Here is a 17,027-nt window from a genome sequence, read left to right as displayed (position 1 = left end):
TAATTCAGATCACTTCCCCAGCTGGCCTTTTCTGTTCTGAAAAATGGCAAGCAAAAATGGCAATCTCATACCTTATTACCTGTCTGGTCTCAGAATTAATAAAATTTATTAAATAACATGTATTCTTTACTATGTATGCACTTCTGAGGAAGTGTCAAGTGCTCCCTGCTGTGCAAATGCCTCCAGGTCTGCAGTTTGTAAAGATTGAAAGCCACCATCCATGATGGACCTCCAGTATCATCCAAAAGCTGGCTTTTTAAAGTTGATTACTAGCTCTAAATGGGTTTTGTATTTTCACTTGACATGGTAAAATATTTAAGTAACTTAATTTAGGTGGTCAAGAAGAATTTATTCTCCTACATCTGCTTCACCACACAGCTATACTTTCATGCTAATGCAGTGAGCCTATAGCATAATTTGGTTTGTGGGACAAATCTGCATCTGGAAAAATCTTTTATGAGTGAAAATTTGAGAGAATCAAGCACATCTTCTTCAAGATGAATCTCATTACCCACGGGCACTAATCCTTTCTAACTTGTTTTTTAAAGACTTTCACCAAAGAGCACCCCTGCTAAAGCACTGCTAAGATCCTGGACGTGTTTTCCAGAGGTGTCCAAGTGATTTATGACTTACGATGACTTGAGGATTCCTAAGCGCATCTCACAAATTCTATTTGATTTGGGGGATTTTAATCTGCATATCTACATAAAAGTGCAAATCCCACATCAATGCTGATTTTTGCATATCTCCTTTTTTTACTTATAATCTTTGTAATGGACTCGTCTTGGCTGTTACATCAAGAATTTTTAACCTAATTAATTGTTCTGAAAAAGCACTTGTCACAAAGAATAAGAAAAATGGTTGTAAGCAATCAGTTGGCTCATATTGGAAATACTGTTTAACTATTGCCTGGCAACAAGGTCACTGGGTACTGTGATCTGCTGAGACAGATCTGAGATCATGGGGCAAAGAGGACTGAAGGATGTTAAAGAGGTCTACTCTTTTCTTCACTAATATCTATCAACTTGAGCGGAGAGAAACTGTTACTAGAGAAAGATGAAGCAGAGGGAATTTTACTGGAATAAAATGCAGAGAGTTCAGACTACTGAAGGGGCAAGAAAGTCTGGTTTAATGAAGCTTTTTGATTTTCTGAATCAATCCTGCATTGACTGGGACTTTACCATTCAAGAGACTATCATGTAAGTCAAAGTCTTCACAAAAAGGTGATCTGAAGAAAGAGAGGGTACAGCTCAACAGGGATAAACACAAAATGCTTCGTGTCAAAAGGAGAAAGTAAGTACTCAAATTCAGTGTAGAAAAGCTGGCAAGTGAACTTTGGTATAGACTGCCTGCGGAAGCAAGAATCTTCAGAACTGAAGGTCAGTAAAGAGCCATCTGTCATAGATACAGCTGATTTGGCCTAGGAGTCCTAGGAAGAGCTGGATATCTACATGAGGTCTGTTCTGACCCTGCTGCCCTCTGATTCCATCACTGTAAACCTTGGGTATGACTTTCATTTTCTTCCTCTCTTATGCACTCCTAAGGAAGGAAAATGATCCAGGCACTTATATTTTCAATGGGATATGGAAGGTCCTCAAGTGAAGACCAGCAAAGACAGAACTACTCTGTCTGTAGTACTCCAGTAAATTAAAGGTAAAGGATAAAGGTACTCTGCATCTGGTGACAAATCCCATCACAGCATTTGTGCCTCACTGTTCATAGGAAGGAGAAAGGCCTGAATTCTGCCAACCTTGGAAAAACACAGGTCTGTACTTTACAAACTGAAGTTCTCTGTACTGGGAATTTCAGCCTGGAGTAATTCAGTGCCTTTCCTAGGGAGCTGGAAAGCATCCAACACAGGGAAGATTGGACAGGCCTTACAAGGAGCACAGAGCCTCTGCTTGAGCTTTGCTCTACCACTGCATGGTGAAATGGCATCTAGATTTCAGTGGCACAGATAGACATAAAGCACGGCAGTTGAAGAGCAGCAGAAAAAGGAGTCATGGTCTGGTTACAAAATTGCCACTACTTTAATGAATTAATGTTTTTCAGACTTTCCTACAATAATCTGTGAGCAGTGAGGTTGAATTCAAATTGCAAATAAAGGTTATAATCAAGGATAATTGATTTTTTTGTAGATCAGTTTGTTATCCTTCCTTTTCCAGCCCAAACCTCCTATCACAGTGTAGTCATTAAAATAATTATTACTAAGAAAGCAGTCTCCAAAACAGTGTAAAATTCTTATGATACTTATTTGAATTCTAATCACTGTACTCTAGGAGCGAATTTAAAGGTGGTAGTGAGATCATCCACGAGTTGATTTTAATAATGCTATGTTCATTAGAGCTGTCTAAAGGTCTGAACCCTTCTATTTTTCCATTTCATGAAGTGAGAAAGAAACAGGAGTTTCTTTTCTTCAAAAACAGTTATCTAAATGATATTGTGACAAGTGCACTGGAAACAAAGAAACTGCCATTTTAAGACAGTGAAAAGGAAAGAAAGAATACCTCTCCCCAGGAAATCAATTACATGAAGGATTATACCTGTAAAACATTGCATTTTTAATATCTTTAATATACTGAGCACTGTAAAAAGCATAGTTTTTCATTAGAAAAAACTATTAAAGATGACTATAAAATTTCTACAAATGCATTCACCTATGCTTTTTATAGAAATGAATTGTGGAAGCATCAGCAAACATTTAATGCTATTTTAGATTAAAAAGGATGCTTAGAATTTCACTAATACACTCAAATTTTTCCAGACAAGCTTAAAAGAGCTATTAGCTGTGAAGGTCAGCATACTGAATATTGATAAAAAGGATTTTGACACTACAAAATGAGCTTTGCCCATTTGGCATTAGCATTCGGTTGACTTGAGCACTTCAAAACAATACTGACCTACAAAATGAAAGGATATTTCTGCAAGCAAAATGCAATTCCAAGTTTTTCATGTACAGCTGACCATTCTACTTCCTACTGAATTGAAGAATGAAGAAAGTATGGAAGTTCCCATCTCATGCTACATGTCAACAAATGCTTTCAAGATAAACATCATTATGTGGAGATGACAATTTCTGTCTGAAATAATTTGTTGAATTGGATTAATTGGATTAACTGGAAGATAATGACCCACACGACGAACAAGACATGACTTAAAATGTCTGTAGTATACATATGCCAAATATGGTAGGCAAGGCACTCTGGAAGTATGCAATTTCATGCTCTTTGAGGTCTCATTTCTTCTATTAAAAACTGAGATGAGATTATCAGCCATCAATTAAATGTGAACTTAACAGAACATAGAACACGTTGTTACACGGATAAGCAGCTGCTGTTCTTACTGTGATAATATCTTCAGGAATCAGTCAAGTCAGGTGTTGTTGGATTATCTTCCTAAAACCCAAGCAGATTTATCATAATAATTGTTTTAAGTAATTGTCTGTTTGTAAAATTGTCTGTTTGTAAAATTTGTAAAATTAAGTTCCACTTTTCCTGCTGTGTACATGAGCACCCGGGCATTGAGGATCAGGATCCAGAGCAAGAAAACTGATAGTTCTTGTCCCCATTCATGCAAAGCATTTATTCCCTGATGCTACAGTGGGGTTTTAAATTGTAATGTACATGTTTCAAGAAGAAGAGTATAAATGTAAGAATAAAATAAATAATTGTCATTTTGGAAGCAAACTGAAAAAAATGTTAAGGAATTCTTTTTAATTTTGTGCTTTCAGCACAAAGACTTATGGAAGAAAAGCCCCCACCAAGCTAACTGCAGGAAAAAGTCAGTGATAAGACTGTGACAGAGAGAACATTGCTGAAGAAAAATGAGAATCTGCAAATCGGAATTTTTAAAGAGAAACATAGCAAGTTGAGAGAGAGACTAGAACTGGAAGACTTGTGTTAGCATGTCAGATAAAGTATTGAAAGAAACAACCCATAATTAAGTATCCTTATATTTACCTATATCTCTCTCTGCAGCAGAGCATTTTTGTGGCATTCCAGGCATTACACTGAACTTGTTGTTTTTGTAGGTAAGCTCAAAGGATTTGCCCCACTACATAGTTTTGTCTCCATATCTTACATGGAATGATTTATTTCAAAATAATTTCTTGGGCCTGTCCTACCTGCTTTTTGGGCATTTAGCAGATACATCATTGACACAGGGATGTAAGTGATGTAGTATGTGTGGAAGGACTGAGTCAGAAATCAAGGTTTAGCTGCAAGCTAATCATTGCTATACCCAGTAAGTTAAATGTTTCAAGTCATTATGGAACCTGCTGAAGGGAAAAGGATAAGTCAGTTTGCTCTAATTGTAATTCAGCACACACACAGCAGTTAGGCAACTGGATTAGTACTATCCAAAATAGACATTCCATATGTGTAGTAAGTGAGCCCTGAATTTCTGGATATGTTGATTCTTCTTTATCCCCAAGTTCCTTTACACAGACATATGGAGTACTGAGCTGAGTACTTAGAAAATCTTAGATAGCAAACAAAACAAAAAAAGAAATAAAATTCACAGGTTGGAGCAAGGGAAATTCTAGTTGAACACAGGAAAGAGTTGCTCGCACTTGAGAAAGTCTGAGCCAGGTGATGGAGCCCAGAGGAAGGTTGGCACTTTCACCCTTAGAGAGCTGCAAAACTCAGCTGAGCCTCTGAGCAACCAGATCTAATTTTAAATGTTGGCTCCTTTTCAGAAGGGTTTGTACTACATGACTTCCAAATTTCTCTACTGACCTAAATTTTGCACAGCAACATGGAGAGTTTCTGAAATGTCTTTCCATGGAAAAGCTGCAGTTGGAAGAAATGCATTCTGTGGCAGACTGGGTGTCCTTGGGACGTTCCTGGATTACAAGAAAGTTCTCACTGTACTTCAGACAGATGTAGGATGAGGACCTTCCAGCACTGAGCTTTGGGCAGATACATAATATAATAATCAGATAGGTGACATGAACTGAAAGGCTGTGGATGACATACAGCCATGCTGAGCCACACACTGCTTGTGCTCCTTGTGACTTACCAAATGGAGTCACACATCACTAATTCTGCACCGCAGTAGAGTGACATAACCTTTTAAAAGGGCTCATAACAAAACTCATTTTGTCATGATAAAAGTTTATGTAAAAGTAGAAAATTTGACATAGCAAAAAAAAAAAAAAAAACAAACTCACTAGACCAAGACTACTACAGTAAATAAAAATGCACAGTTAAAGCTCCAGTGTGCATGAATGTTTGTATTTTCAGGTATGAACCATTTGGGAGTGTTCAGTTAGTCAGATTACTGATGTTGTTACGCCTTCAATTCCTATTTTGTAAAACATTCTTACTGTATAAGCAAACAATAGTAATTGCTTTAATGTTGCTATTTTACATTTTATTATATAGAAAACTTTCTCATTATTTTCTGGACTAAAAATAATATAATTAAGGATCTGCTTGTATAAAATGAATTAATTATTTTAATATGCAAATGCAACAGAGTTTGCAGAATATGTAATGGACTTGTGTATCTTTTTGCATGCTATTAATGTTGATTGACTTACTGGCTTAATTGCGGGACTTTTTTATAATGTAAATATATTTTGTGTTTGTTAAGATAGCATTAGGAGAACCTTTATTAAGTCAAGAAAAAGTAGACTTCATTTCAAGGTTTTTTGTAAGTACTAATCCATTTTCACAATCAACCCCAGAGAAGATGCTTCAAGTCCTTTGTGTACCTTTACTGATTTCAGTGGGATTTCAGTGATATTCTAACACGTCCTATATATATTCCTAAGGCACAGAATTACAGCACATGCACACATCATTTATGGATTTTTAAGTTTCTGTGTAGTGTAGTTAAGAGTGGGTTGCCGACACGTAGGCATTTTACATTGTTTCAGCTGCAGATTGCATGCATTACTTGCCTCTCTCTGGTTGTGAGCTGGAAAAGGAGAGTATTTCCCAGAAATTCTGTGTCCTAGCTGCCAGCCCTGCGTAAGGCTTGGGTTTACCAGATTGTCTTCCAGGGTGATACATATCTCCAATTAGCTGCATCCTGCCCAGCCAAATAGTGCTTAGTTGTTACTGGGTCTATTGAGCAGCTCTCCAATAGTGTTGACAAGAGATTAGAAAGTCAGTGGGTGTGCAGACTCTTACCATTATAATAAACATATATTTATGTGCTTCAGTTTTGAACTGAATTGCACCTTAAGGGCTTGATTCAGTTACTCAAATATAGGTTTCTAGATCCACGTGATATAGCTTAATATACAGAACATCTAGGTGATGACATATCTATACTGATAATTCATTCAATCATTAACTTCTACAGATAGTTTGAATCAAACTGTATCTGTGTATCTGTATCTATCTATCAGATTCTTCTTAGAAAAGAGTAAAAATTAGATTTAAAACAGAACAAACCAAGGAAGGTGAATGTGAGATTTTTGTTCTTATTTTTTTGCTTATTTTATTCTGAAAATGGGTAAAAAGGAGACTTCCGTTCTCCACCTCTTTTTGTAAAGACACAAACAAGGAAAGACGCAAATTTTAAATCAAGAGGCTTAAAGGTGGTTTGGTCGTGGGTTCAGCTGGAAAATGTGACACAGAATCCTAGAAGAGAACAATGCCCTTCCAGATTGCCAGCTAAGGTTGTCCCTCTTCGTCATCCTCAGACACTTTTGCTATTTCCTCTGTTTTCTATCTCAAATAGCTTTTATGATATATGCCAGAAACTTGATTGTGAAGTCCAGCCTTGTACCCTTTAAAATCTGTCAGTCCTTTGGAATCTCAACAGTACTGCCAGCAAGTCCAGCAAGGCCATTTTCAGATATATTTTGCATGCCTGTAAAAGACAGTTTTGGTTGAAAATGGTGTAGCTGGGCATAGTGAGACTTCAGAAGTCTCAATTATCACTGGCAAGACATTCTAGGTAATTTTTTTTTCCTTGTACAAGGAACAGTAATTTGTTCTCAGTCTTGCATCAATAGCTATGACACAACTATTTCTGTTGTCAGTGATTCAGGGAATAGACTTAAATTTGAAATAAGGAATAAATTTTTCACAGTGAAGATGGTGAAACACTAGAAAAGATTGTTCAGAGAAGGTTTGGTGCCCCATTATTAGAAGTGTCTGAAATCAAGTTGAACAGGGTTTTGACTCAGTTCAAGATGTCCCCATCCGTGATAGGAGGGGTGGACTAAATAGTCTTTGTCCCCTTCTACTTATGAGATCAGGCCTCAAATACTGTGTTCAGTTTTGGACCCCTCTACAAGAAGGATATTGAGTTGCTTTGGTGTGTGCAGAGAAAGAAACTGAAGGTGCTGAAGGGACCATAAAACAAGATTTAGAAGGAATGATAGGGGAATGAGTGTTGTACAGTCTGAAATGAGGCAACTGCTGGAGATTTGCTTCTGCTAAATGAGTTGTCAACATCATGGGAAGCCCTGCTTATCCCTCATGGGCTCTCTTGAGCCTTTCTTCCAAAATAACACCATGGTAGTTTAATACCATTCTGACTTATATGAAGTCTTATTATCCTTCAAAGAACATTAAGTGATGCCATTTGATAAAACACAATTTCAAAGAAGAAAAGTCTGCTTTATTTCATATGCATACTTTGGATTAATACAGCTGCTCATATTTTGAAAAATACAGTGGAAATCCCTTTGTAATTATGGACAATAAGTAGATTATACTGTCAAACACTCAATAAAACTCAAAGTATTTAATAATTAGTTGGGAATCTCATTCTTTAAGATTTAGCTCCTATGAGCACACACCTTTGTTATAACCATCAATAATAATGTCCTAATAAATACAGTATTTGAAACAAAAGAAAAATATAATAGCTATCTGAAAGAACAAAGCAGGATTCTTGTCTTTGGTGGCTATGAGTTTTAGATCTCATGAATCCCATAATTTTACTTCAAGGTCAGAAGAAATTTCTGGTTTCTATTTAAAATGAATTTTCTCTTTGCTTTGTGTCTATATAGAGCCTTAGATTGGGAAGCTAAATACTAATTCTACCATGTCTCTGCTTGAGTTTTGTCATTAAAAAATTATAGTTGCTTGTCTATTATTCTAGAGGGTATAGTAATGAATGATTCAACAGTCTTTCAAGACATTTGTTTAACTTCACTCGTAGAAGCAAGGTTTGCCATAATTCAGTACGTTACCAGTTACTCATACTCAGAAGAAATGCAATGCAAGGATAAGTCCTTCATTAATTATACTATGTTCAATGAAAATTCTTCCTTACTGTGCCAATTATTCATTTCACCTGAGTACCTTCAATGCCAGCAGGCAGTTTGGCACATCCATAAGAAATGCTCAGTGGGTTTGAAATACTAATATGGTGGTTGAGGAGGTTGACTCCTTTGGTCATGCAAAACAATTGTTAAAAAAATGTTTTTTCATTCTTGAATAAATAGCTCAACAAAATCCTGTAGAAAGGCACTGGGAGAGCAGCTCTCAGCTGGTGTGATGGCAGAAGGGTCAAGGTGAAGCAGAGTCACCTGCTGAAGTGTAGAGTTGGACCATCAATTTGTCCTTTTGCCTTCTCTTGTCCCTCTACCAAACTAGTCCAGTTCAGGATTCAGTGAACTGATTTTCACTCCGGTACGAGAAAGGAATGAATCTTGTGCTTCTTCACCTGTTAGTTCAATCTAAAGAACTGTTAGTAGCTTTAATGAACTTTCATTATGCTTAACAGAAAGGTCAGCAGTTTCATATACTTAAGCCTGTCAAATAGTAAGACAAATGGGTATATAAAGCACAAAAACTTAAGATAGAAGATTCATCTAGTGTTTTGAAAAGAATATCAGTAAACCAATGCAGGAGAAAGCCATTATACGGACCTTAAGACAAGAGAGAAACTTTGATTAGAATCTGTGCTTTGTGAGATGCTAGAAAACATAATCAGAAATGCATTTATGCAAATAACCAATTGCTTTATTTCTGCTGCTCAGAGAACTGCTCACTTGATTCCGTAAGTGCAGGTTTGATAATTACAGTGAGACATGCAGTCTTAAGGACAATGCGGTGACATGCATGTGAAATAGCTCATTTGAAAAAAGCACAGTGATAACAAACAGAGGAATAAATCTGTTACGTTTTTAATTGGAGATAAGCGAATAGGTCTGAATCAAATAAAATCTGCTCAAACTGTAATCCTGTGAGATAAAGCTGATATTCCCTTTATTCTTTTATTGCTTAGATTATAGAGGCTTAAAGAACGATAAATTTGCTCTCTACATAATTATAATTGTACTGTGAATGAGCAGTGAGGAGGTAGCTAACATCTGCAAATTGCTTTAATGCACCACATAACACTACAGCTATATTAATATCCCTTAATCATAATAAATATCCCCATTAAGACATATATGAGATCACATTTTTCAGATGCATTAGGAGATATACTTGCATGAATTATTATGGAAAAGGATTTTAATTAAGAATTGAAGTGTTGTCTCACATGATTGTAAAAACATATTTTCAGCAATGGATGGCATGGTTAGAAAGACAATTTTATAGTATGCATAGTTCCATCACTCTGCTCAGCTTCTTGTTCCTTCTTCCTCCATAAACCTGTGTGCAACTGTGTATGATACAACACACAGCCTTCCTGTTAGCTTTCCCTCTTGCCCTCGCCTGTAAATTTTGTGGATATTTTTCACAGTCACAGTAAGCAACAAAGGATCATAGGCTACGCCGACACAGATGAGCTCATAGCTGTGGATGTCAAGTCAAAGACTTGACTTCTCTGTTACAGCTGCTCACAGCACGATGGAACAGAGGGGAGAAGGAAGATATCTGTCAGATTGCCCCCTCTGACATGGCAAGGTCAAAGTTGTAGCAGGCACATGGGGTTGTTGTCCATATCACTGGAAATCTAAGGACAGTGAAAACAGCAGAAAAAAATACCTGCTGAGCTAACTTCAGCATGGTATCACCCCTGCAGAGGCTTCACTGATAGCAGTGCTCTACCTTTTCTTAAAAGTGATCAGCAGCACAGCAGGACAGTGGTGGCTCAGATGTGCCTTCCTATTAGTCTGTCAGCAGAGAAGATAAATAAAAAGCAGAAAACATATTTAAAATCAGATACAAATCAAAGTAGGAACGTATGACACAGACCTCAGTCACTGAAATGAATAAGCAACTCTAAAGTCAGTAGGAGTGGTTCCACTCATTTTAGACAGTATGTAGATTTGAGAGTATGCTGGTGCTGCTCATCATTTGCCTCTTGTAATCTTTTGCTTTTGTCTTCAAGATGAACTGCCAGAGTTGGTTGCTGTGTGTCAGTGAGGAATTGGTATCAGAAGAAGATATGTTAACATCACAGGCTAAAACCAGTGAACACCAACAGAGCTGTAACACAGCCATAACCTCTGCCTCTCTGACTGTACCTCGTCCTTGCAGGATGGACCAGGTTACAAGTGGATATACACAGCTTTTTCTATGACTTTCTAGTAACATGTGAGAATAAATGGCTTTACCAAGGATGAGTAATCAGCAAGACCAGCTCCAAAACCTGGGATGTAACACAGAAGGGATGCTTTCATACTGCAGCTTCTTACTTCGCTTGCATAGTTTATGAGGGTCAACAGAGTTCCTGAGGGCAATAAGAGAAATAAGAGTGGAATAAACAAGGCAGGAGAAAAGAAACAGTGAGGGAAGACATGAGTGTCGGTGGCAGTGGATGCAGTAATTTGAAATAAATACTGATTACATACACATAGACTGAACAGCAGTATCCCCCAAAGAGATGGTGGGTACTGGTATGAGTGCGGGTGGCAGCAGCCATGGTGTGTGCTGGGCAGAGCACAGCTCTAGGAGGCAACATGGCTGTTCAGGGAAACACTCCTTGCCTGCTGCTGAAGGCTCTGACATGCCTCTGACAAATAACTGCCAAAGAAATGTGAAAGGAAAAGTTGCAGGGAACAAGCAGCTGGGAAGAAAATATTATGTTTGATGGACTTTTTGGTTTTTTTTTTGAGAGCTAGGATAGTTAAGACAGCCAGAAAAGTCAATATATATTTTTCTTTTTTTTTTTTTTTTAATAAAAGCTACCATGCATGGAGTTGGGTCTTGAGAGCAGCACTGGAAGGAGGAGGAACCAATGGAGTCAGGGAGAGTTTGGTCAGCAGTTCACTGTGCAGAGCAAGCCAGCAAGGCCTCCCCCCAGTGCTGGAGACCCTGTCATCCTGCTTGTCCTGTGCAGCCCCATTATGTGTGGTCATGGAGAAGGGCCTAGGAGGCTTTCTTTCCTGCAGATCCATCTGTACCTGGCTGTCAGCACCCAGCATGCTTCTTACAGGAGGCATGGGGGAAGGCCCAGATCCTGTTCCACCAAGATCAATAGCAAGTCTGGATGAGGTTGGACCTTTTAGTCAAACAGCACTGTGCTGCAGGCTTCAAATTCGGAATTGAGCTGCAACCAAGTCAGATACATTTTTTCTTTCCATCAATGGCTAATGAAACAGAAAACAAGCGTAGCAGACACCCACACAAGCTTGGTGCTCATCTGAAACAAAACACAGGATGTGCTGGATGGGCTAATAGCTGTACCAAGAGCTTTCTCACCTTCCTCATTCTAAGGACAGATATTGAAAAACAACAAAAACAACAACAAAACATACCACAGAAGAAGCATGCTTTCCTTTGTTTTCTTAGAAACATTACTGATGTTGCCTTTCTTCAGCACTGCTTATGGGGCAAGCCAGGTGTGACTCACTGAACAGCAGCCATACCGCAGCTTTGCCCTTGCTGACGTGAGGGAAAGAGGATGATTATTTGCACTGCTCTGTTTGTTCTTCAGATGGATTTTGTTTTTCATTTTGTTTTAACAGTTTCTTCTTGCCTTGGTCATAGTTGACATTTTCCATGCTGGATGAACTTTTAGTCAGTCCCTAGGCTTCTGCAACACTCCTGAAATATGTGATTATATGACACACCATAAGTCAAGGTTGGGCTTCTGGGACCAAATTCTCTGCCAATTGCAGTTCACTGAGTTGGCTCTCAATTTGACACTCCTTTCAAACAGGAGGCACAAGGACATTATTTGGACAAACGTACCCCCATTGCTTCTGAGAAACAACCCCAAAAATCTGCCTCATGAAGACTTGGCTGGGTGTTTTCTGTGTTAAATGAAAGCCAGATCTTAATGGACACACTCCTTCAATGAATCTCAATAAAAAATATCTGATACACTTTGCCCATTCATGTGATTTTAGCATCTTCTCTTGTGGCCAAGGCCACTTCTGAAGCCAGGCAGTGCTGAGAGCTGTGAGCTGCATATTCAAGGTTGATTGGATCTTTTAAGAAGTGTCTCTGTAAGCAAAAGGATGGGTACAAGGGCTGTTTTCTTGAAGGTGACAGTGATATGGATTGAGTTATTGTTTATGCTATCCTGACAGAGATGAAGCGCAGGTAGGAACCTGCTGCAGCTCTTGCAAGAGGGCTGCTCGACACAGTCCTCAGCAAACTTTGTGGATGAAAATGTTACAGTTTCGAGCAAGAGGACAGACAAATGAAGGCATCATTAAACTTTGATTAGGAGACAAACACTACTGGTCACTGGTAAGTTTTGCTTTGCAGAAAAGGATGGAAAAAAAAAACAAGACAGCTCCTTTTTTTTAATGTTTTATCCCACCTTTTTTACCTCTGCAATAAAACAGCCTGAGAAACTATCTGAAATGCCAAGCATCACTATTTATAGTCTTTTGAGAGACTGGGTCCTGGTAGTTGATGGAAAAAACCAAACCAACATTTATACTTCAATTAATCCTGTTGGACAGTAATGTGCAACGTTTGACTGACTTGTTTGTCTGACATGGGCATTTTTGTGTACATTACCATACACTGGCATCAGTATGCTTTATGCTTGCTCTGCTCACAACCTCTCAGGTGCAATATACTACTTCCATACCAATGATCTTCACATCTGTGAGCATCAGGGCTCAGATCCAGACCTTACTCTGCTGGAATTCCACATTTCCTTCCTCTAAATCTGATATTTCTGCACATGTATATGTGTGACAGATTTTTCTTCTCATCGTGTCTTCACAGATACCTAGAGGCAATACAAATAACTACGAGCCCCCCAAAAAACTTTGGTTTTGTCTTACTATGATGGCACTCATTCATACTCTAAGAATTTGTCACACATTGTCATTTTTCTTCTTTTTATTTTTTTGTGTAATGCATTGTTACTTTAAAAATCTACAGAGGATTTCAGTTTAGTAAAACACAGACAAACAAAGCTAGGAATTTTTCTATAAAATTTCTTGCTTGCCCTTTGGTAGCTTTTGTGGGATGTAAACTGTACTGTGTGGTTACCCATCAGACAGCAGCTATTTTCACAGTGTATCAGCCTGAAGGTCTGTAATTTCTCTGGGAGGATGCCTGTAGGCTTCTCAGTAGTTATTAAGCTAAGTGTGAAGAATATATTCCTCTGGTCCAGCTTATCTGTAGACTAAATCTCCTCTTGGCACTCTTGGTAAGTTGCACTCTTACTACCTCATTAAAACATGCTTAAAAAATAAGAGGAATTGTAAGCCCAAATATCACCTTACATTTTCATCTATAGACTTTCAACATGTCTCTATGTTTGGTCAAAGAAGATCAAGAAAGAATTGCAGAGCTGCTCTTATGGGTCACACATACATTCAGCAAGGTAGGCAGGCAGTGAGTCCATCCAACCATGATGGCAGTTGTTTTGAAGTTGATATTTCCCCTTCTCTGGCTAAATGGCCAAGCTGGCAGACAAGTCAGGATGATATATCAAAAATTATTGAAGTGGCAAGTCCTACTTGTTGGACGCAAAAGTGATTTGGCTCAGGGGAATCCACTTCCTTACACTGAAAGTAAATTTAACTTGTACTCTTTGTAAGTACTTCTGGATTTGAAGAGGGGTTTTCTTCAGGAGCTGTGGCTTGCATGTATCACTGGAGTGAAAACACTTCTGCAGGAAAAGAAATAGAGAATCAAGCTCATGTGTTGGAATATCATTTAGTTTTTCAGTTGCTACATGGTCAGTTTTTCAATCATTGATTGCTACAGTCCATTAATTGCTACAGTCATTTGTGGCCATAGAAACTATTTGTTCAAAATGGTCTTTCTTTGCATGTCAGACCATTGCTAGGGCTATTAAGGAAAGATACATAGTCCTTCACTTCACTATTTTTTTTTTTGTTTAATAGAATCAGCTCATAAAGCTGGTAAGTCTTGGAAAAACTCCACATTTGAGCTTCATGAGATTTGTATGGACAGTTTTTGTTAAACTGATGGTTAGGGAAGGGCCTTACAGCAGACAAGAAGGAAGAGTATCAAAGCACAAGGAAGCCAGCAAGGTAAAATATATGAAAGTATAAGACAATATCAAGTGAATAACTAATGCCCAAAAGACCCACATATTTCAAATTAAGTTTAAAAAGGGAGCTGGTTCTAATGTACTCAACTAGATCTATACGTTGATGTAAGTTGCAATCAGAATATACCAAGTCAGTCTTAACAACATGCAAAAACTTAGATTTCTTTCATTTAATGCCTTGCAGATGACTTTGTGTATTGGGGAGATGAATTCTCATTTTTCAGCCAGAGAAGCAGAAAGCCTCAGTGCTCACAAACATTTCAGAAAAAGGTACAGTTACCCTAGCAACAAGCCCTTTATGAATGGTTTCAATACAAATAAGCTATTTGGCTATGATATATGTATCAGAAAATGTCTGGAAACATTATGGATTTAGAAAGGAAGGATGGCCACTCACAATATGCAGTACTTCTTTGTTGCTACTTGTCTGTGTGAGTGTACACTGGGTGTCATTTTGGAATAGTTTTTATTTGATGCTCTCTTACTAGAAATAGATTTACAAATGGTGTATAGAAGTAAAACATAACATATATTCAATCAGATCAAATGTAAATATTTTGCACTTATTCATTCTTCACACTTTCCTGGGGCAAATACAGCAAGTCATTTATGAAGGATTTTTGTTTTAAAAAATTATTCTTGGAGAAAAACAACTGAAAAATATCCCTGGAAACCAAGACTTTAAAACAAAGCCCTAGTCTTTAAAAACATTTCTGCTATACTGGTTAGCCAGAGGAAGGGTGATTCATGCTGTGCATAGAACCATCTGTGGGTGGAAACCACCATCTGAAGATGAGAGCTAATCTTGAGGAGTGTTCCTGATGTGGCAAGATTTAGAGGTGTGTTTCTTGCTCTTCCCAGTTCTGAAAACACACTTTTCAGTAATGAACTTTTGAAGGATGGTAAATGCTGTGAGTACTGAGCAAATGGAGAAATGCCTTTTGAATTGTATTTTCTTTCTGGTCTTCATTATGCAGTTGAGATTCTAAGAGAGAACAGGCAGCCACAGCTCTTGTTGATAAGCACCTACTAAGCCAACTTTGTGATGTTTAATGTTGATAGAGTAACAAAAGAATGAAAACAGTGAAAACTGAAACTGTTGGATGACATTCAGAGGCTGGAGACCCCTGGTATAGTAACTAATTCTTTTAATTGATTTTATATCATACCATATAAATGTTTTGCTTTCAGAATGAATGCTCGCCTTTGACTTAGAGTGGCCTTTCTAAACTTTGCTTGCTTCTTTAAAATGTCTATTTACATCCTGGATAAGGCAGTCTGTAATTCCTAAGGAAGGAACAACGTGTACCTCTAAATCATTTTCACATTTTCTTATGCATCAGCCAAAGCAAGCAATGGACAGCCACGCCAAAACAGTGGCAGAGGGAGGTTATACTCCCAGGTTAGTCTTCCCTGAGGGAGCTTGTATCTTCCAGCTCTGTTGCTGTGGCACTGCAAAGCTAGAAAGGCGCCCAGGTGTCCTGCAGAGAGAGCAGGGCAAGTGTGGGGATCCTTGTACGCTGTCTCTGTTGGAAGGAGGCAACCTCTCAGCAAGTCCAGGGGAGCATCCTGGGCTTCATGCTAGCTTGTGGCAAGGCAGAGACCTCACTTCTCCTCTGCCCACTCATGTCTCTCATGGTCGCAGTCTGTCAGGCTGTTGAAATAACAGTATAATAAATTAAATCGGTTACCATTTCCATCACAGCTACTCTTCTGTTTTTTTACTTTTACAATAAATGTTAAGTGGATTTTTAAAAGGATTTTCTCTAAATGAAGAGTAATCACCGTACATGAATGGAAAAGCACCAATGTAAAGCCTCAGTGAGACTAAAAAAGAAAATGACAGAAATAAACCAAAAATGGTAACCAAAAAAAACCATGATAAGTGGAACAACAGATAGTAAATGATAATTTTTAACTGTATGACCATGATGCTGCATCTTGTCTCACATGAACGTATCTCTACAACTGGAGCACACATCAGTACTTAGCCTCTGAGAGTACAGAAGTCCAGCCAGTGGAATAGAACATGTAGAAACTGGAAAACCTGACTTGCATTGGGATCACCAAGCCTTTTTTCATCCTTTCTCTGAAATGAGTCCAATGATCCAAAATTGTTTCAGTCAGTGTTCCAATTTACATTGGTCATGCTTTGGTCATGGAACAAAAGAAAAAGGAAAAAAATGAAAGTAAGAGGAAAATTAATTCTGGTGCATAGCTGTTTAACAAAGAAAAAGCAAATTATATAAACAGAGCAAAAGAAGAATCATATGAGAAATCTCACATTGAAATGGCACAGTTTTCTTCTGGACATAAAGTTGGTGAGAAATGTGTGACTCTGCTCTGGAAGTGATAGATATGTTTAAATCAGGGCACCTAATAAGAAACCCTTGAGTTGGTTGTGAGCAAGGTAAGAGGACTAAATGATACACTAGGATTTACCCAGAGTTGTCATAGAGTGTTGAAGATGCTTTAAGCATGGAAAGATCTGTGATGAATGCAAGGCCCAGGTGTTTGTCTGTCACACACACCTGGCCCTCAGAGCAGCCTTGTCACTAGCATGCTAGGGAACATCAATGACAGTTTTTTTTTAAAAAAAGGGGGTTTTTTCCTTTATCTGTAGTCATTGTTTAGGGTATAATTCCAGGAAAAGAATACTGTTAAGTGCATAT

The sequence above is a fragment of the Phasianus colchicus genome, chromosome 3 (assembly GCF_987193195.1).
Source record: "Phasianus colchicus chromosome 3, bPhaCol1.hap1.1, whole genome shotgun sequence".
Taxonomy (NCBI): domain Eukaryota; kingdom Metazoa; phylum Chordata; class Aves; order Galliformes; family Phasianidae; genus Phasianus; species Phasianus colchicus.
This window is presented reverse-complemented; position numbering follows the sequence as displayed.